This window comes from Oncorhynchus masou, chromosome 5 (genome assembly GCF_036934945.1).
Source record: "Oncorhynchus masou masou isolate Uvic2021 chromosome 5, UVic_Omas_1.1, whole genome shotgun sequence".
NCBI lineage: Eukaryota > Metazoa > Chordata > Actinopteri > Salmoniformes > Salmonidae > Oncorhynchus > Oncorhynchus masou.
In genome coordinates, this window is record NC_088216.1 from 58,036,558 (window position 1) to 58,058,919 (window position 22,362).

Here is a 22,362-nt window from a genome sequence, read left to right on the forward strand (position 1 = left end):
TCACATTATATCTACAGTAGATTTGATTGGCTTTGATTGGACACATACTTTCAAAATCTTAGCTAACAGTCATCATGATGAATCAAGTCGACAATCTACTGGCGAATCGTTTTTAATCCTTGTCATATGAAGAGAAATAATGAAGATAAATTATAGATAAATGTATCGGTGCTCATCGGCCATTGGACAGACACATTACACATCAAGTTGGAAATCGCTAATTCAAACAATGAATGATTTGGAAGGAATCAGTGGCTAACTGCAAGTATTGAAAAGCAATCCCTAGCCTGCTACTCAGTTGTGTGTGTGTGTGTGTGTGTGTGTGTGTGTGTGTGTGTGTGTGTGTGTGTGTGTGTGTGTGTGTGTGTGTGTGTGTGTGTGTGTGTGTGTGTGTGTGTGTGTGTGTGTGTGTGTGTGTGTGTGTGTGTGTGGTCCCAATTCTGGGATTAAGGGTCTATTTCCAAGCTTAAAATGATAAACATTCAACATTGGCCATGCTGTCAATCCATCAGGATTTCTGTCACACTCAAAACAACGGTTAACTCGGAACTGTGAAATCTGACTTTAGTGAGTTTAAGACAACTGGGAACTTGGGTGATTGTGGAGGCCTGGTCATCTGATGCAGCACTCCATCACTCCCTTTCTTGGTCAAATAGCCCTTACACAGCCTGGAGGTGTGTTGGGTCATTGTCCTGTTGAAAAACAAATGATAGTCCCACTAAGCCCAAACCAGATGGGATGGCATATTGCTGCAGAATGCTGTGGAAGCCATGCTGGTTAAGTGTGCCTTGAATTCTAAATAAATTACTGACAGTGTCACCAGCAAAGCACCCCCACACCGCCACCATCACCATCACACCTCCTCCATGCTTCACAGTGGGAACCACACATGCGGAGATCATCTGTTCACCTACTCTGCATCTCACAAAGACTACTACTACTACTACTACCTACTCTGTGTCTCACACTGCGGTTGGAATCAAAGATCTCAAATTTGGACTCATCAGACCAAAGGACAGATTTCCACCAGTCTAATGTCCATTGCTCGTGTTTCTTGGCCCAATCAAGTCTCTTCTTATTATTGGTGTCCTTTAGTAGTGGTTTCTTTATAGCAATTTGCCCATGATTTGGCATGATTCACATTCTCCTCTGAACAGTTGACATTGAGATGTGTCTGTTACTTGAACTCTGTGAAGCATTTATTTTGGCTGCAATTTTTGAGGCTGGTAACTCTAACTTCTTTTCCTGTGGAGGTCCTCACGAGAGCCAGTTTCATCATAGCGTTTGATGGTTTTTGCAACTGCACTTGAAGAAGCTTTCAAAGAGGGCCTCCCGGTGGCGCAGTGGTCTAAGGCACTGCATCGCAGTGCTAGCTGTGCCACCAGAGATTCTGGGTTTGAGCCCAGGCTCTGTCGCAGCCGGCTGTGACCGGGAGGTCCATGGGGCAATGCACAATTGGCCCAGTGTTGTTAGGGAGAGCTTGGCTGGCAGGGATATCCTAGTGGGATACACCAGTGACCCCTGTGGCAGGCAGTGTGCACTGACCAGGTCACCAGGCCCACAGTGTTTCCCCTGACACATTGGTGTGGCTGGCTTCTGGGTTGGATGTGCATTGTGGCTAGGTTGGGTTGTGTTTCAGAGGACACATGGCTCTCAACCTTCACCTCTACTGAGTCTGTACAGGAGTTGCAGTGAGACAAGACTGTAACTACTACCAATTGTGGAGGAAAAAGGGGTAAAAAATAATAAACTGACTGACCTTCATGTCTTAAAGTAAGTCATTTCTTTTTGCTTATTTGAGCTGTTCTTGCCATAATATGGACATGGTCTTTTACTAAATAGGGCAATTTTTAAAATGTTTATTTAACTATGCAAGTCAGTTAGGAACGGATTCTTATTTACAATGACGGCCTACCCCGGCCAAACCCTAACCCGGACGACGCTGGGCCAATTGTGCGCCACCCTATCTTCTGTATACCACCCCTACCTTGTCACAACACAACTAATTGGCTCAAGAATTAAAGAATTTCCACAAATTAACCTTTAACAAGGCACACCTGTTAATTGAAATGGATTCCAGGTGATCACCTCATGGAGCTGGTTGAGAGAATGCCAAGGGTTTGCAAAGCTGTCGTCAAGAAGAATCTCAAATATAAAATATATTTTGATTTGTTTAACATAGTTTTGATGTCTTCAATATTATTCTACAATATAGAAAATAGTAAAAATAAAGAAAAACCCTTGAATGAGTAGGTGTGCCCAAACTTTTGACTGGTACTGTATGTATACTGTAGCTAAAAAAGTAATACTAAGTGTAGTAAGCTGTTAGCAGCCAATGTGCCTCACCTTAATAATTTTGTCTATTTCCCCCTCTTAATTTCACCTACTGTTCTGACTTGGTGGTGCACATGTAGCCTATAACTTGTTTTAGATAAATATAATCATTGATTATTGTAAGCGCTTTCATTGTCTGCTTATATGGCCCCTTCATTTATCCTACGGTTCTGACTTGGTGTACAGGGAGAACACTGTAAGAATGGCCCATGTTCTGAATTCTGTCGCTGTACATTTCAAAAGTGCTGAAGAAATCTCAATTGTCCATAGATTATTTTTTAAAAGGCAGTAAAGGAGGCTGAATGAACTGTTTTGCTGTCAGACAAGGCTCTGCTGATAGCCAGGTTTACAGTGGCAGTGGTAAAGTTTGGGGACTGCTGTTGGGACGCTGCTGTTGGGACAGTTTTATGTAGACCCTAACAGTTTGTGGGCACCGTTTGTTACCGTTACAGTGCAATTAATGTATTGTTTAGTGTTGTGCTGTGTAGTGGCTTTGCTGGCATTTTATGCCCCACTAAGATTTACATGCTAATATCGCCTCTGGTTATTTCATAGTTTTGATGTCTTCACTATTATTCTACAATGTAGAAAATAGTCAAAATAAAGAAAAAACCTTGAATGAGTAGGTGTGTCCAAACTTTTGACTGTTACTGTATCTCTTATTCCAATGTAAATGGTTTGGTATAGAGGCAAGTATTTCATCAACGCACGAGGTCTTCGCGCCATTGGCTGCTGCTGATGAGGGCGGGTAGAGCGTGCGAACCCCAGCTCCGGACTGTGAGGGAGAGAGAAAAGTGAGACAAAAAAAAGGAAAACGAGGGAATTGCTCAGGACTCTCGTTCAAGCATCCGAACAAATCTGTCCTCCCAGTACTGCAGTTTCTGCCCAATTTGAGCCATCCAATCTGCCTGTGTTACAGCTAAACTAAACACGACACTGACTATCTTTTCGCGGGACCTGGCATGCGCCACGGGACGCTTCGTGAAAGTTGTGCAGCAGAGGAGGCTATCTGACAACGGGCTAGAGTGACAGAGTGAATATACAGTTTGCCTATTAATTTACTAACTCGCAGTAGACGTGGAGGAAGAACGGGGAGACGGGTGGATTATTATGCAACAAGTGGAAAGGTGAGTGAGGACTTGGAATGTTGCCAGGTGCGGTCGTTGCGGTCCACTGTGAGCTCGGATGCTGCGGCTGAGAGGTTCGGGACATGCATTACGCACGGTTCTTACTCACTTAATAAAAGTGCTACCGTTTCTATGGTGCATGCTTATTTGGTTTACTCATGTCTGCTCTAGCCTGGTGGTGCTTAAACACAGAAATATATGCCTATGTCAATCAATCAACCACAAATCACCAGTCTCCCTGAGGCAAAAGCACTTGAACAAGACCAGACAACTGATTTGCTGTTTACTTGTCAAATGATTTAAATTGTACATTTTTTATTTCATATATTTTTTTTAATTCAAATTTATTTGGATTCCATTAGCTTTTGCCGAGGCAGCAACTATTCTTCCTGGTGTGCAAAATGCTGGCTAATTGTTTTGAAATCAGGTTTTTGATACAGTCAGACTACACTGTCAAACCAAGTGTTGAGGATCTGAAAACATAACTAAAAACCTCTCTGTAACACTTTTTGAACGCATCAAGGCATTTAGAATGTAAATTAAAACACATGTGTTTAGATTGCTGTAACACTTTTAAACACACTCATTCAGCACAAGGTGGTTAGGTTAAACACAAAACACTGGGGGTGTTGTTTTAACACTGTAGGGTGTAAAGCGGTAAAGGCAAGTTTCTAATGATTAAATGCACTCTAAAAGGGATGGTGGGAAATTAAACACTGGTGTTGAAAATCTGAACACTTGGGAGATAAAGGTATTTTCCTGGTTGGAAACTGACTAGAAAAAGCTGACTATCATGTTTAATCTTGCATTCTAAACGAATGTGTTTACGATGAGAACACTTATTGGCAAATCTAAATGCCTAAAGTTTAAGTTTTAAACATTGACGTTTAGGTTATAAACGTGTCGCATGTTTCATGGTTTTACAGTGTAGGCTACATCTATTGTTTCACAGTCTCAGACACACTCAAATTGTAGCCTTCGGGGTAAGCATATCTCATTACCTCAGCATCCAGCATCAGAATGCTGAAATCACCTGGTTCATTAGACTTTATAATCCGAAGAAGAAAAAAGCTGAGTTTGAAACACAGAGAATAGGTTTTATGCACCTTGCCTGAACTCTTAGAGAATAACCTTCTAAAAGCAGGCATTGGGTCATGGGTCATTCCACAAAATTAGTCCTTTTGATATTTTAAATGTAGACTCAGCGAAATTATGTTGCCACGAGCAGCACTGTAGTTTATTGAGATGAGCGAAATGCAAGACTTCGCTCTCACACACAGTATCTGCGTATGTGCACAGGTTCGCTTCACACTGTTACAGTGTGGTAGCCAGAGAACCAAAACAGTGACGAAGTTGAGCCTTGCGCTTAAACGCTATTAGTTGTTGCGGAAATTGACCCACTATGCTGTATACTTTCTGCATCAACGTCATATCGCAGAGTCTACCTTTGAGTAGAAAATGTACACCAATATTGGATTTTAAAAGCCTGTTATATTAAATCAAATCAAATCAACGTTTATTTGTCACGTGCGCCGAATTCAACAGGTGTAGGTAGACCTTACAGTGAAATGCTTACTTACAGGCTCTAACCAATGGTGTGGAAAAAAATGCAAATAGTCCGGGTAACTATTTGGTTACCTATTCAGGTGTCTTATGGTTTGGGGGTAAAAACTGTTGAGAAGCCTTTTTGTCCTAGACTTGGCACTCCGGTACAGCTTGCCATGCGGTAGTAGAGAGAACAGACTATGACTGGGGTGGCTGGGGTCTTTGACAATATTTAGGGCCTTCCTCTGACACCGGCTGGTGTAGAGGTCCTGGATGGCAGGCAGCTTTGCCCCAGTGATGTACTGGGCCGTACGCACTACCCTCTGAAGTGCCTTGCGGTCGGAGGCCGAGCAATTGCCGTACCAGGCAGTGATGCAACCGGTCAGGATGTTCTCTGTGTTGCAGCTGTAGAACCTTTTGAGGATCTCAGGACCCATGCCAAATCTATTTAGTTTCCTGAGGGGGAATAGGCTTTGTCATGCCCACTTCACAACTGTCGTGGTGTGTTTGGACTAATCTAGTTTGTTGTTGATGTCTTGGTTACGTTGAGGGATAGGTTGTTATTCTGGCACCACCCGGTCAGGTCTCTGACCTCCTCCCTATAGGCTGTCTTGTCATTGTCGGTGATCAGGCCTACCACTGTTGTGTCGTCAGCAAACTTAATGATAGTGTTGGAGTCGTGCCTTGCCATGCAGTCGCGGGTGAACAGGGAGTAGAGGAGGGGACTGAGCACACACCCCTGGGGAGCTCCAGTGTTGAGGATCAGCGTGGCAGATGTGTTGCTACCTACCCTCATCACCTGGGGGCGGCCTGTCAGGAAGTCCAGGATCCCGTTGCAGAGGGAGGTGTTTAGTCCCAGGATCCTTAGCTTGGTGATGAGATTTGAGGGTACTATGGTGTAGAACGCTGAGCTGTAGTCAATGAACAGCATTCTCACATAGGTGTTCCTTAGGGGGGAAAGGGCAGTGTGGAGAGCAATAGAGATTGCATCATCTGTGTATCTGTTTGGGCCGTATGCAAATTGGAGTGGGTCTAGGGTTTCTGGGATAATGGTGTTGATGTGAGCCATTACCAGCCTTTCAAAGCACTTCATGGCTACAGACATGAGTGCCACGGGTCTGTAGTCATTTAGGCAGGTTAACCTTTGTGTTCTTGGGCACAGGGACCATGGTCGTCTGCTTGAAGCATGTTGTTATTACAGACTCAATCAGGGACATGTTTGCCTGTTTGATGGTTCATCGCAGGGCATAGCGGGATTTCTTGGAAGCTTCCGGGTTAGAGTCCCGCAACTTGAAAGCGGCTGCTCTACCCTTTAGTGGTAGGGGGTATGTACGTACAGTAACTGTGGGGACGACGTCCTCAATGCACTTATTGATAAAGCCAGTGACTGAAGTGGTGTATTCTTCAATATCATCGTAAGAATCCCGGAACATGTTCCAGTCTGTGATAGCAAAGCAGAACCTGTAGTTTAGCATCTGCTTCATCTGACCATTTTTTATAGACCGAGTCACTGATGCTTCCTGCTTTAGTTTTTGCTTGTAAGCAGGAATCAGGAGGATAGAGTTGTGGTCGGATTTACCAAATGGAGGGCGAGGGATAGCTTTGTACGCGTCTCTGTGTGTGGAGTACAGGTGATCTAGATGTTTTTTTCCCTCTGGTTGGTAGAACTGATTTAAGTTTCCCTGCATTAAAGTCTCCGGCCACTAAGAGCGCCGCCTCTGGGTGAATGGTTTCCTGTTTGGTTATTTCTTTATACAGCTGACTGAATGCAGTCTTAGTGCCAGAATCTGTCTGTGGTGGTAAATTAACAGCCACGAAAAGTATAGCTGAGAACTCATTAGGCAAGTAGTGTGGCCTGCAGTTTATCGCAATATACTCTACTTCAGGCCAGCAAAATCTCGAGACTTCCTTAGATTTCGTGCACCAGCTGTTGTTTAAAAATATGCACAGACTGCCCCCCCTCATCTTACCGGAGGGTGCTGTTCTATCCTGACGGTGCAGCGTGTATCCCGCTGTCACGTCCTGACCTTAGTTCCTTTTGTATGTCCCTATTTTAGTTTGGTCAGATCGTGAGTTGGGGTGTGCATTCTATGTTTTTGTTCTAGGTTTTTTATTTCTGGTTTTGGCCTGGTATGGTTCCCAATCAGAGGCAGCTGTCAATTGTTGTCTCTGGTTGAGAACCATACTTAGGTAGCCTGTTTTCCCACTATGAGGTGTGGGTAGTTATTTTCTGGTTAGTGTTTGTTGCACCTGTCAGAACTGTTCATTTATTGTTTTGTTGTTTGTGTTCGTGTATTCATTCTTGATTCAAAGTATTATGGATACTTACTACACTGCACTTTGGTCCTCCTTTCCTTCCACCAACGAAAATCGTTACACCACCACCAAAAAAGGACCAAGCAGCGTGGTAACCAGGAGAAGAGGGTTCTGGACTCCTGGACTTGGGAGGAGATACTGGAAGGCAAGGGACCCTGGGCACAGGCTGGGGAATATCGTCGCCCCAAGGAAGATCTGGAGGCAGCGAGAGCTGAGCGGCGGCGATATGAGGTAAGGCAGCGCAACAGGCACGAGAGGCAGCCCCCCAATTTTTTGGTGGGAGGGCACACGGGGAGATTGGCGGAGTCAGGCGATAGACCTGAGCCAACTCCCCGTGCTTACCGGAAGAAGCGCAGTACTGGTCAGGCACCGTGTTATGCGGTCAAGCGCACGGTGTCGCCGGTATGTGCTCATAGCCTGGTGCGCTATAGGCCAGCCCCCCGCAAGTGCCATGCGAGAGTGGGCATCCAGCCAGGACGTATTGTGCACACAGCGTTTTGGTCTCCGGTACGCCGTTTCGGCCCAGGGTATCCGGCGTTGCGTGCTGTGTCTCCAGGGCGCTGGGAGGGTGCAGTTCGCCCTATGCCTGCGCTCCGCCCGTGCCGGGCGAATGTGGGCATTGAGCCCAAGGGAGAGGTGCGAGTGGTATGCACTAGATCTCCAGTGCTCACCCACAGCCCGGTTCAACCTGTGCCTGCACTCTGGAGGGTCCGGGCTAAAGTGGTCATCCAGCCTGGAGGAGTGGTGCCAAGGCTGCGCACCAGAGCTCCAGTGCTCCCCCACAGCCCGGTCTATCCGGTGCCTCCTCCACACAACAGACCTCCTGTAGGTCTCCCCAGCCTGGTGGGTCCTGTGGCAGCCCCACGCACCAGGCTGTCTCTCCGTCTCCTCCCTCTAGGTTCTCCCTCCTGTCCGGAGATGCCAGAGTCTCCCTCCTGTCCGGAGCTGCCAGAGCCGCTCGTCAGTTGGGAGCTGCCAGAGCCGCCCGTCAGTCGGGAACTGCCAAAACCGCCCGTCAGTCCGGAGCTGCCAGAGCCGCCCGTTAGTCGGGAGCTGCCAGAGCCGCCCATCAGTCGGGAGCTGCCAGAGCCGCCCATCAGTCGGGAGCTGCCAGAGCCGCCCGTCAGTCGGGAGCTGCCAGAACCGCCCTTCATTCCGGAGCTGCCAGACTCGCCCTTTACTCCGGAGCTGCCAGAGTCGCCCTTCACTCCGGAGCTGCCAGAATCGCAGCCCCTCAGTCCAGAGGCTCCCCTCAGTCCATAGGCGCCGCCCCTCAGTCCAGAGGCCCCCTCTACGAGGGTCTTCAGTCCGGGGCCCGCTGCAAGGGTCCCCAGTCCGAGGTCGGTGGCGAGGATCGCCGCTCCAAAGGAGCCACTTAAGTGGGCCAAGACTATGGTGGAGTGGGGTCCACGTCCCGCACCAGAGCTGCCACCACTGTCAGATGCCCACCCAGATCCTCCCCTATGGGTTTAGGTTTTGCGGCAGGAGTCCGCACCTTTGGGGGGGGACCTTGGTTCCTTTTGTATGTCTCTATTTTAGCTGGGTCATGGCGTGAGTTGGGGTGGGCATTCTGTGTTTTTGTTTTAGGTTGTGTATTTTAGTTTTTTTATTTCTGGTTTTGGCCTGGTATGGTTCCCAATCAGAGGCAGCTGTCAATCGTTGTCTCTAATTGAGAACCATACTTAGGTTGCCTTTTTTCCCACTATGAGTTGTGGGTAGTTATTTTCTGGTTAGCGTTTGTTGCACCTGTCAGAACTGTTTGTTTATCGTTTTTGTTCGTGTATTCATTCTTGATTCAAAGTATTATGGATACGTACCACGCTGCACTTTGGTCCTCCTCTCATTCCACCAACGGAAATCGTTACACCCGCTAGCTGAATATCCATGTCGTCATTCAGCCACAATTCCTTGAAGCATAGTATATTACCGTTTTTGATGTCCCGTTGGTAGGATATTCGTGATCTTACCTTGTCTAGTTTATTGTCTAATGATTGCACGTTGGTGAGTAATATTGACGGTAGCGGCAGCATTCCTAGTTGTCTTCTGCGGGTCCGGACGAGGCATCCGGCTCTTTGTCCTCTGCGTCGCTTCCTTTTGCGAATAATTGGGATGTCTGCCCTGTTGGGTGTTTGGAGAATGTTGTGTGAGTCCTGCTTGCTGCTGTTGTTGTTGTTGTTGAAGAAATCTTCATCTAATCCGAGGTGAGTGATCACTGTCCTGATATCCAGAAGCTCTTTTCTTCCATAAGATATGGTTGCAGAAACATTATGTACAAAATCATTTACAAATATTGCGAAAACCCCCCACATAATAGCACAATTGGTTAGGAGACCGTAAAATGGCGGCCATCTCCTCCGGCGCCATTTTCAGTTGCCCTTTAATATAGATCACATGGACAATTCAATTAATCCGTTTTTTATATGAATAAAGACATGCTAAAGGGCCGAAATTCAGAATTTTGCTCCTCTGTGCACTCTCTGACTTCTCTTAAGATTTTAACCCACCTAACCCCAACATTTCTTCTAGTTTCATTGTCAAGCCCTAGGTATTTTGTTGCTTTGACGAAGTCATTTCGAAGTTATTTATTTATTTGATTCAAACTGTCCCTCATTTTAGGGTCACCCCTTTTACTTGAACTGAAGTATTGTTTTAATTTAGTGAAACTGTTCCTTTTTAAAAACATAACAAAACAAAGAAACATTGAACCTCTAATAGTCAAATCATCCTAGTGTAAAAGCAGGTGAGCTGGTTCTACTCTTTTTGGTAATTTTCTGGTGTTTTTTGGTGGAAAACTAAATGGGTCGAGCATAACACGTCAACCCTGTCACTATGTATAGACAGGCTAGAAATGTTTGAACTATTACATTTTTTGGGGTGAAGTTTGCGTTCAATTGCCCATCCCTGTTGCATAAAACCAGCTTTGAATGTTAAAATTAAGTTAAAAATGTTTTTTAAATCCCACCAACTCATTTTGTGGAACGACCCTCCTGTTAATTTAAAAGAACAGGATGTCTTTGATCAAGTATCAGCCTATGTTCTTTCTACATTGGTATCGTATTCTGTGGCATACCGTTACTGTAAATATAGAATAGGTGCGGTGTTTGACTCAGGTGATGACATAATCGTTGACTTTGTCTGCTTGGCGACATTAGATATTTCACACTTTGTGTAAAAGTCTTAAAAATAAGATATTTCACACTCTGAAGAGCTGGGCCCCTTACATGTCTACCAATGTTGGGAACTGGTACCACTGGTGTTTATTTCAAGAGGTTTATTTCCAAAGGTCCATCAAAATGTTATTTTGAAATAAATTGTAGCCATTTGATATCAGGCTGGGGACAATGCAGCGGGCCCACCCCACCCTATTTAAGTAATAGTAGGGAAAACTACAGCCAGGCCTATATGCTGGCAGATAGTTGTTCTCAGGTGGTCTCATTTTCCCCATGCTATTCCCTTTGATGTGCTGGAATGGAACAGTGCAGGAATCTTAGCTGTTGTAGCTTATACTCCAAACTATCTGCAATATCCATGTACTGTATGTCGTGACTGAAATTGTTGTCAGGATTTTGCAGGAAGTTTGGAGTATATCAAAAACAGCTAGGATTCCTACGCTGTTTCATTCCAACACATCAAAGAGACTAGCATAGGGGAAATGTGATGAGTCAGAAAGCACCAGTTAGTTACCACCACCACCCTGCCCCTGGCAGCGGTTTAACAATGTCAGAGGAAGCCTCAGCATCAGCCACCACATCCCACCCCACACCTGCCTGCCCGGGTTGAGCCACACTGGCCCATCTGAGAACAACTCTGCCAACATCCTGTTGTTTCCCCTGCTATTATCTGTCACTGGCATGCTACCATGACAAATATGGCGACCAGATCCCAATGAGACAACTTTAATTTGCTGTGCAAAGCCCCTCCTCTCCCTCTGTTTTTTCCCTCATCCCTCTTTCTTTCTCACTCTCTTTCTCCCTGCTATGTTCTCTATTGTCTGTCTGTCTGTCTGTCTGTCTGTCTGTCTGTCTGTCTGTCTGTCTGTCTGTCTGTCTGTCTGTCTGTCTGTCTGTCTCATTCCATCCCTTTCTGTGAGCTGTTATGAATTAAGCGGTCATCTGTATCAATGGTTTCAATCGTGTGTTCCATTCCCTGGGAAACTTCTGTCTTTGCTGTGGGTTTCTGCCTTTTTCTGTTTTTTTTTTAAACCTCCCAGTGCCACAGCGACTGAGACTGCATAGTCCCCCCTTCTCTGAATTGTCTTTATTTCCTCCTCACCTTTTCTCAATAATCACTTTCCTGTCTCTCCCTTCCTCTCAGACTTCACTTTCACCCCACTATCCTTCTTTTTCATCCATTCATTCTGCTACTCCTCATCCATGGTTTGCTTGCTGCTCATGGCGTGCCACTTTCCTGGGCTGTGTTGTGTAGAGACCTGGACGGTTACCAAGTGTGTCATCTGTGGAAGGGAAGACTGCTGTTGGTTACTGTCTGTTTGCTGTGTTAGTCCATGTTGGTGTTGTCAGGGAGCTGATTCTCTATTGTCTTCAGAGAGTTTCAGAATAGAAATGCAGTAAAGCTGAGGTAGTGTAAGGTATTTATAAAGGTTGGGGAGGTCTAGACATGGTAGTATGGAAATGATCTGACTCTTGTGTGGGTTTAGTGTTAGATAGCTGACTCTTAAGTGGTCATTAATGTCTCATGGAAAATGAACAGGACAAAGGCTATAATCTAGACAGGAAAGAGTCTCTTTGTATGTTTGCCTCGGCTTCTCTCTCCTTTCTCTGTGTCTAAGTGGAGAAAGTGACTCATGACTTTCTTATAGATGTTCTCACAGCGAGCCAGGTGAAGATGCACCAAAGGCAGGGAAACTTGCAGAGCTTAAAGAAACCTAAACGTTTCTTACAGTGAAAAGTCTTCATGTTTGGAGACAAGTTCATGAGGTCCCTGACATTTCATCTGCTACATCTTGTAATCCCCAGGGGCATGTTGGGAGCTTGTGCAAACAGGGTTATGGACTTCTCAAAGACAATTTATCAAAATGGAGTCTCTTTGTTTAGTTTGGCTGATAAGAGAGCGTGGACATGATCGAGCTTGATGCTGTAGTGCGTTCCCTGATAGTCGGAACTAGGACACTCATACATTTCCGACTTGGTAATTCGTTGAACACGGCACATGTTTAACTACACCCAGTTAGCAAGTCGGACATTTCAGAGTTCTGATATGCACTTTAATGGGGCATTACCATGGAGGTCACTGACTGGGTTGTCTGTCCTTTTCTTGACTTCAGGCATGTACTGTAGGACTATACAGTAGAGTTCCTCTTTAACGTGACTCCCATTATAAAATCTGACAAATGCTGTGTTACCCAGTGTACAGTACACTGTACAGAACACTTAGGCCTACACGCCATCTCACCGGTGAGTAAAATAGTGTGATAATTGACTACGACATTTTCCCACCCTGTCCCCCTCCCCTCTGTCCCCCTCTGTCCCTGTGTTGATGTCATGCCAAGGGAACCTTGCTGTTACACAACGGTCCTCTCTGTCACTCCAGGCGAATGGCATCTTTCACCAACTGTAACACTGCCATTTCACAGCTGCTCTCTTGGGAGAAAGTACAGTGTGTGTTCACTGTCTCCTTACTTTCCTTCCATCTCTTCCTTTCTCCCTTAGCTACTATTTCCCTTTCTTGTTAATTTCTTTCTATCTCTCACTCAGACCCTCTCATTCTCTTTCCCCTGCCCCCTCTCTCTCTCTCTCTCTCTCTCTCTCTCTCTCTCTCACACACACACAACACACAACACACACACACACCCTGCCTTTCCATCAATGACTATGTAAGGAACACAGCTCAATCAGTCAGTGGTCTATTAGGTCACCCCAGGGCAGCCGTGTCATTGTTACCAAAGGAATGACCTTATGACCTCAGTGGGTGTGGTCATACACAGGTGTGAAAGCTGCTCCCGGAATGTGCTAGTTCATAACCATGTGGGAAGGTGGTAATTATCAGTTGTGAAGTCATAAATACCAGTTGGATGCATTCACGTGCTTTGAACTCATTTAGAAATGCAGGTTAGCTAATGGCCAACAATCTGCATCAAACATAAACTAAAAGTACAGCTATCATGCTTGTAAATAAATGATAGTTCTTAAAAAAACATATGAATCGGCATATGTCGCATTGAGTTTTTGCTGGGGAAAAAGCCAAAAGCAATGAAATTCCGTTTCTGTGGAATTTGCTATTTTGGCTGTTTTGGATACTTTAAATCCTTTACTTTATTGTAATATAACAATATTGTATGATTACTTAAGGAAAATGGTTAATTTCCAATTTTTTTTTACATTAGCTAGCATGCCCAATGTGAACACTCTATCTCAAACTTCCCAGAGAGTGTCACAGCTGACTTGGTCCATTCAAGATAGCCTAACATGCTACAGATGAATGGAATCAGCTGATTTAGACACAGAATAATTAGCTAGCTAGTTAGTAATGTAGTAGTATAAAGTTGTAATTTACAATCAATGTAATGTAGTTATCAATACAAGTGGGTCAGATTTTCATTTTGTCTACAAGTAGCCGTAAGCCGGAGCAAAAGCCAAATGTTCATAAAAGAGGTCTGCACTTTCTTCCGGTGTTGCTTGATCAGTGGGTAGGCCTATTAGCTGGCCAAAATGACATGAAAAGTGATCCAAATATATTAACAGTATTGCAGGATCCTGTAATCTTGCTATAATTTTTCTGTCATTTTGAGCCGCATTCAATTTCTTGCTAGCCCTGGCCAATCACCTTTACTCCCCTCAAGATGTAAAAGCATTGGATAGGTGTAGATTAATTATCTCACAACACAGGTACAGCAATCCACTGCTTTTATATTTGAGGGGGTGTGAATGAGTGCCCAAGTAAGAAGGGGTGCAATTGGGATTGGGTTCCTGTCATCGTAGCACACGTACGCCATCTTCCCATTTTCTAGTTGTAATCAGCTGACAGCTGACTTTTCCGAAAAATAGCGACATTGCTTTTTGTTTGATTTACATAGTTAGTTGTCATTACTTTGAGCAAAGCTGCCAGTATGCGCTGAATTACCGGTAATCAAGGATTATTTTACAATCGTCTGTCACCTCATCATGAGTGGAGAGATGAGAAAGCATCTTCACTGACGAGCAAGGTATGTTACACTAGTTAATTAGCTAGCTAGTTAGTTACTGTAAGTACACAATGCATTACCTAGACTTTATAAACTATCAGGCCTTCACAACCTGCATCTAATTTGTATTTGTTTAAGGTAAGCTATGGCCAATGTTGTTGGAGTGAATACAACTGAAGACAGGTTTGAAGACATGCAGGTATAGCTAACATTAGCCTAAAGGTTTTACTCACTATTTTCAGTGCCATGGTATTTTTCAGCCCTATATCCCACACAACAAGTTAGCTAGCTAACAAGTTCATGTTAATTCATTGAAAGCGAGATACAGATTAGAGACACACAAAGGTTTGAACAGGAATAGAGCCTCTTTGTTTTAAAACAGTTGTCTCCATGACAATTTACTTTATTGTGGACCCAAAGAAATAAGACTGATAGAGCACTGAAACATGCCCCCCCCCCCCACCCCCCTCCAGGGTAAGATGGTGAAGGGAAGGCGCCGGCTCATGGTTCTGGTGGCCAGAGCTGGATCTGAGGTGGCTGTCACCATTGAGCATTCAGCTAAAGTAAGAATTATGACCTGGTAGTTTTTGTCTGAATGTTTTAGAGATCTCTTTGTTTGTATGTTTGTCATAGAGAGTCAAATTCATTATTATCAATATGAATTAAATCCTTCTTTCACATTGCCATCCGGTCCTTCAACAAAACCAGGTATCAGTCAACACAAAACTACTCCACAGTTATATTTATGTTTTGTGTGATTGTGAGTATTTGTATTGTTTTTACTTTTCCTAAATGACAAATGAATCTAATCTCTCAGCAGATGAGATTGTCTCCATGACCAGGAGAAACATGGGCAACTCGTTCCAGTACCCATTCCTGCAAGCTGAATTTAAATGATCATTATGTTTTGCCATCTTTCATGCCTTCCAGTGTTGTATATAGCCAAATCAAACAGATCTTTCTTTACTGTTTTTCTTTTTAAGAATTTGTTGTTGACGGTTCTTACATGTTCTGTTTGAGCTGCTTTTGAATGAAAAGTTGTATTAAAAACATTATTGGCATTGTTGAATTCGATTTTCATAATAGCAAGCTAGGACTGATGGTTTGGCTAGCTAAACTACTGTAGCAAGTCTGTTTGTTTGGTTATCAAGGCAACTACTAATTTGCTAGCTAATTTATTGGTGATTGTTGAATACAGTTCTCCTGTCAAATAACCATTTCTAGTGGCAAAAGTGTTAAATTATAGCCATGGTACAGTATAAAAGGGATAATCAACTCAGGGCTCTATGCATTCTCTGGAAAATAATGTAACTCCGTTGAAGGTCAGTTCCACTCCACGAGGGCGTGTTGGAAACACCTTCCATGTCGTTCATTATTTTTCATAGAACTCATAGCCCCTTCGTTGATTATCTCTTACGTATAATAATTACCAGCAGTTGCTGTTTTAAAAATAATAAGTATAGTGACAATCTCTTTTGAAACAATCAAGCTGAGTGTTGGTGTTTTTCTCTCATTCGTCTCAATGGAAATCGAAATTAACTTAAAGGAATCTTTCATTGCCATTTTCTCAGTTTTAACATTTTGGCTGAAGTCAACTTTAAAAGCTCATAACTCGGGTTCTGATAAAGCTATCTCAGTGATTTAAAAAAAATCTGGATTTGGGACAGTTGGTAGTTTTCAGAGATATAAAGAATGAAAAGTTTAGCGTTTTCCTAAGCCGCCACACATATTAATTGATAGCTTTTTATAAATAATGTTTTGTTACATTTAACTGCAGAAAATGCTGTTATCGAGGTCATTTCTTTAGTAGGTGACGTCAGAGGTCAGTTGTGGGAGAAGTCGGAGTTCAGGGATGATGATTTTTCCCAGTCGTATGTGGTAAATACCACCTTTCCACTTCATTGTGAACGTAGCATAAGTATGGACTCTTATGGGGGTGTCCTTGGATCACACCATGTGGTAATAAATGATGGTGTTAAAAAGCTTTTAATAGCTATGTTACATTGATGAATACCAGAAGGACAGGTGCTGTCTCAGAAGGTAAAAAAAAAGTGAGCGAGAGAGTCAGAAAGGATGGAGAGCCAAAGGAAGAGAGAAGCTGGCATATACATTTTTATTATTATTATCTTTTTACTTGTTATGTTGTATTTACTTCGCCACCTTGGCCTTTTTTGCATTTACCTCCTTTATCTCACCTCATTTTCTCACATTGTATATAGACTTATTTTTCTACTGTATTATTGACTGTTTGTTTTACTCCATGTGTACCTCTGTGTTGTTGTACCTGTCGAACTGCTTTGCTTTATCTTGGCCAGGTCGCAATTGTAAATGAGAATTTGTTCTCAACTTGCCTTCCTGGTGAAATAAAGGTAAAATAAAACACTTTTAAAAAACTAAGAGGGGAGAGAGAAGACAAGAGAGACCACGTGAACGCACTTTGTAGGATGTTTACCATGCTACAACTGATCATATAGTTTTCAACTGGTGTTGTTTTTATATCTAACTGTCATCGACATATAGTGTTTCAGTTGTAAATTTAAGATCTTAAAAACATGTGGTCCGACTGTGTTCTCACAATCTGGTTTCCTTAACTCTACCTTCATGTATATATTACCTCAATTACCTCGACTAACCGGTGCTCCCTGCACATTGACTCTGTACCGGTACCCCCTGTATATAGCCTCGCTATTGTTATTTTACTGCTGCTGTTCAATTTTTTGTAACTTTTTATTTTCTATTTTTTACTTTTTTTCTTCTTAACTTCTTAAAGCATTGTTGGTTAAGGGCTTGTAAGTAAGCATTTCACTGTAAGGTCTACACATGTTGTATTTGGCGCATGTGACAAATACAATTTGATTTGATTTAATTTAATTTGACTATAAAAGAACTGTAACTTTATGGATTCCACAGAAAATGTAAAAAATAACATGAAATGTAAGAGGGTGGATTTGGTTTCTGTTATTGCGCAATTGTGAGTAATTCCATTTTATAGGTGAGGAACCTATATAGAGGATCTCGATTTGTCTAGGGTTTTAGAGGGGAAAGGGACACTACATTTGGAATTAAATATGTATGTCGGTTGCTTACGAGAAAAGTTCAGGAAATGGCGGTTATGTGGTTTTTAAATTATTCAAGGGGAACAAACATTTCAGACTCATGAGTTTCTGCCTTCAGACAATTATCTAAAAGGGTTGTTTTTTTAATCTGCTCCCCTATCCTATGAAAAATAAATATATTATGGACTTTTTAATGAACTGTGCACTGACACGTAGCAATAATAATAATATAATATGTGCCATTTAGCAGATGCTTTTATCCAAAGCGACTTAGTCACCTAAAGGATCTAAGATTGTGTATGTTTCTAAATTTGTCCTGCTGTCGATTGTTGAGATACAAGAAGTTCAGCACGAGTTCTGCATACCAGTACCAGGACAAACATTTACCCCTTCACAAACAGAGTGAGCTTTGTGTCAGATACTCAAATCGCAACTCTAAATAAATTTGACCCTTGCTGAAGGCAGGTGTGCTTGTCTGTGTTTAGTGACTGATAGCATGAGTCGGACATTGACTCATTCATCCCAACCACAAGCCGCGGGCTGTATATGTGTGTGTGTACCCAATATGTATGTGTGCGTGCATGTGTGTATGTGTGTTGTGTATGTGCATGCATGTGTGTGTGTCTTTATGGACATATTGTAGACTACACAAAGTAATGCAGTGTCAGCTTCTAAAGGTCTCCAGTCTAATGTAGCTGTTAGTGAGTCTGGCAGTTTATTTGCGTGTTAATTGGTGAGTCCCAACATGACCACTTTCATGTGTGAGAACAGCTTGACATTGTCTGCTCTATGGGCTAGGGTTAGTTCATTAGTGTGACATGCTATGCTACTGTAAATGCTTACAGATGCTGGGATTTTGATTCACTTTACAGACCAATACATATACTCTGTCCTCTCTGCCTCTGTTACTCTGTCATACCTACATATAAACATACAGTTGAAGTCGGAATTTTATGTACACCTTAGCCAAATACATTTAAACTCAGTTTTTCAAAAAAACATTTAATCCTAAAAATTCCCTGTCATAGGTCAGTTAGGATCACCACTTTATTTTCAGAATGTGAAATGTCAGAATAATAGTAGAGAGAATTATTTATTTCAGCTTTTATTTCTTTCATCACATTCCCAGTGGGTCAGAAGTTTACATACACTTAATTCGTATTTGGTAGCATTGCATTTAAACTGTTTAACTTGGGTCAAACGTTTCGGTTAGCCTTCCACAAGCTTCTCACAATAAATTGGGTGAATTTTGGCCCATTCCTCCTGACAGAGCTGGTGTAACTGAGTCAGGTTTGTAGGCCTCCTTGCTTGCACACGCTTTTTCAGTTCTGCCCACAAATTGTCTATAGGATTGAGGTCAGGGCTTTGTGATAGCCACTCCAAGACCTTGACTTTGTTGTCCTTAAGCCATTCTGCCACAGCTTTGGAAGTATGCTTGGGGTCATTGTCCATTTGGAAGACCCATTTGCGACCAAGCTTTAACTTCCTGACTGATATCTTGAGATGTTGCTTCAATATATCCACATACTTTTCCTTTCCCATGATGGTATGTATTTTGTGAAGTACACCAGTCCCTCCTGCAGCAAAGCACTCCCACAACATGATGCTGCCACCCCTGTTGGGATGGTGTTCTTCAGCTTGCAAGCCTCCCCATTTTCCCTCCAAACATAACAATGGTCATTATGGCCAAACATTTATATTTTTGTTTCATCAGACCAGAGGACATTTCTCCAAAAAGTACGATCTTTGTCCCCATGTGCAGTTGCAAACCATAGTCTGACTTTTTTAATGCGGTTTTGGAGCAGTGGCTTCTTCCTTGCTGAGCGGCCTTTCAGGTTATGTCGATATAGGACTCATTTTTACTGTGGATACAGATACTTTTGTACCTGTTTCCTCCAGCATCTTCACAAGGTCCTTTACTGTTGTTCTGGAATTGATTTGCACTTTTCGCACCAAAGTACGTTCATCTCTAGGAGACAGAACGCTTCTCCTTCCTGAGCGGTATGATGGCTGCGTGGTCCCATGATGTTTATACTTGCATACTATTGTTTGAACAGATTAATGTACCTTCAGGCATGCATTTGGAAATTTCTCCCAAGGATGAACCAGACTTGTGGAGGTCTCCAATTTTTTTCCTGAGGTCTTGGCTGATTTCTTTTGATTTTCCCATGATGTCAAGCAAAGAGCCACCGAGTTTGAAGGTAGGCCTTGAAATACATCCACAGGTACACCTCCAATTGACTCAAATGATGTCAGAAGCTTCTAAAGCCATGACATCATGTTCTGGAATTTTCCATGCTGTTTAAAGGCACAGTCAACTTACTGTATGTAAACCTCTGACCCACTGGAATTGTGATACAGCGAATAATAAGTGAAATAATCTCTCTATAAACAATTGTAGGAAAATTACTTGTGTCATGCACAAAGTAGATGTCCTAACCGACTTGCCATAACTATTGTTTGTTAACAAGAAATTGTGGAGTGGTTGAAAAATGAGTTTTATTGACTCCAACCTAAGTGTATGTAAACTTCCGACTTCAACTGTATTTAATTCAAAGGTTTGGAATCTGTATAGCCTACAGTAGTTATGATTATGAAGGTCTACGTTTGTTATGGTATCAGAACAGAACATGGCTTTTTCCCTCTCTTAACCCATGGCAGGTTTGAAGTGGTCCCTGTTGGTACGACTTGTACCAAAGTAGCATCTGGTTGTTATCTGTAGTCGCTCTTCTGTTGAAGGATTGCGAAGTGAGAGGTTTCACTCTCGCCAAAATCTGCACTGCAAATTGGCCAGTATTACCTAGTGTTGAGTTTTCAGTGTAACATTTCTAGTGTAGAGTCAGGTGTTAAATTAACTATGTAAGTGTTAAATTAACATTTGTTGGTGTAAAATAACCCCAGTGCTGGTGTTAATTACCAGTGTTAAACCAAAACCACGCCCATCATTGTCATATTTCCTAGCCTAATCTATTGATTTTTAGAATTAATCTCATGCTATTCAAATATTAATAACATACATCTTTCTAAACCAATCCAATCTGTTACTTGGACTTTTGCACCTGTTACTGAAATGTTTTTTTCCAGTTTAGGTCGTTTCATTTCGTAGTTGTCCCAGTCTGGCAGTCATTCTGAATGCAGTTTGTGGGTTATATAAAAAATAACAAAACATGTTGGATATCCTCACTCTGGCTGGATTCTAGTGATGTTACATTTGATACCGGAGCTCCGAGGCATGTCTCGAAATCGCTAAGCAACTAACTTCGAAGCAGTGTGCCGATGTGTGTATCACTTTATCAGAAGTAATGACTTCCGAAGCTTAGTTTGATCACATTTCAAACCGTGTGTTGGAAAATGCGAGATCCCAATGATTTTGCCGTGGTTCCGGTGCTTTCTTTCGATTCCAAGCTGCTTTCAAACACCGACCCCTACTGAACACTGTACATACAAATCGAGTTAGGATTTTGTACAAACTGTTTCACCTGACCGGTAGTTTAGCAGAGTAGGGAACTATGGAATATTCAGGGACGTGAGGGTGAATCCCATTAAAAATACACACTATTTAGGTTTTTTAAAATGTGAAACCACACTTTCTGCACTGTTGTTCAAATAATTGGTTTTTATTTAGTATAGTATAAGCTTCTGTCTTAAAAAGCATCCTAAATAATGCCATAGATTCTGTTTTTTGAAAAATATTAAACTAGAAGGCGAAAAAGGGATGCATGATGTAAGATGAGAACCTGGTATTCCAACTGATTCTAGGCTACTTCAGATAATGGCTTACCAATGCTCCATGGAGTTTTAATCAACAAATAAAAAGCTTTCGTCTGGTATTCACACGCTGCTATTTATTGACCAGCAGATGTCACTATGGTAGATCTCTGGGGATGGTCATGGTTAATCGAAAATACGGATTTCCGAACAGACGTTAGTGTTTAAACACTTATGAGAGTAGGCTATCCATTAGTGGATATATATTTTAAGGCACATTTTTAATAATGAAAAAGCTTTGTTTAAATGAAATTGTCCATGTTATATTGTTACACAGAACGATATACCATAACATTTTAAATGCTTAATTGAATAAAACAGCAAACTTTAGAATGTAGTGTTTATACGGCACATTAAGCTACTCTGCTTCAGATGTCACGTCTTTGACCGTCCATTGTGCACTGTAAATGTAACCTACAGTTCTGAGGATGTTGATAACTGATTGTTTTAATGTTGAAGCTCATTTTCTATCATGGGTTATGGGATGGGTTTTACATGAAAAGGAATTTTACTATCATAGAGCATTTAGCCCTCCGGTCAGACCTAACTGCGGTACGCTATTTTCACCTCTTCAAATAGGAATTAACCTATAGGCACACACCAACAGAGGGTCCAGAAGACCTGACACAGATCAATGCTAAACACTCAACAGAAAACTATAAAAAAACAGAATTAGTTCTATGATGGTGAAATATCAGACTCTTTCACTGTTGATGTTAGCCTAAGCTCCTGTTAGCCAAATACTACTGGAATAGCACCCTGTTGTGGCATTTTGCATTATTCTGATTGGGCAATAGAGTAGAGAATTGTAGTTATTTATTTTTAGACTAATCATTATATTATTTGAATAGTGAAATACTTTCAAATGCCCACCCCTACTTCTGTTGTGCATCACCTTGCCTGAACAGCCATGTCGCGGAAAGAAACAGACCCTATTGCCAGATCCTAAACCATTGGATGATGCAAGGTATTGCATGAGGCAAGGTATTGCATGAGGCAAGGTATTGCATGATAAATAAGAGATGGCTCTGAACAGTGATCACTAGCTAATCGTCTGAGGCCTGTGCTTAATAGC

General features: G+C 42.5%; 1 protein-coding gene across 1 annotated transcript in view; it reads left to right on the forward strand.

Moving 5' to 3' along the window:
• Nucleotides 1–3,089: 3,089 nt before the first annotated feature.
• LOC135539946 (collagen alpha-1(VII) chain-like) overlaps nt 3,090–22,362 on the forward strand; it is a 97,071-nt gene continuing 77,798 nt past the window's right edge. Inside the window, exon 1 of the mRNA XM_064966219.1 lies at nt 3,090–3,461. The gene's annotated coding sequence lies outside the window, so the exon portion shown is untranslated. The remainder of the gene's footprint in view (nt 3,462–22,362) is intronic.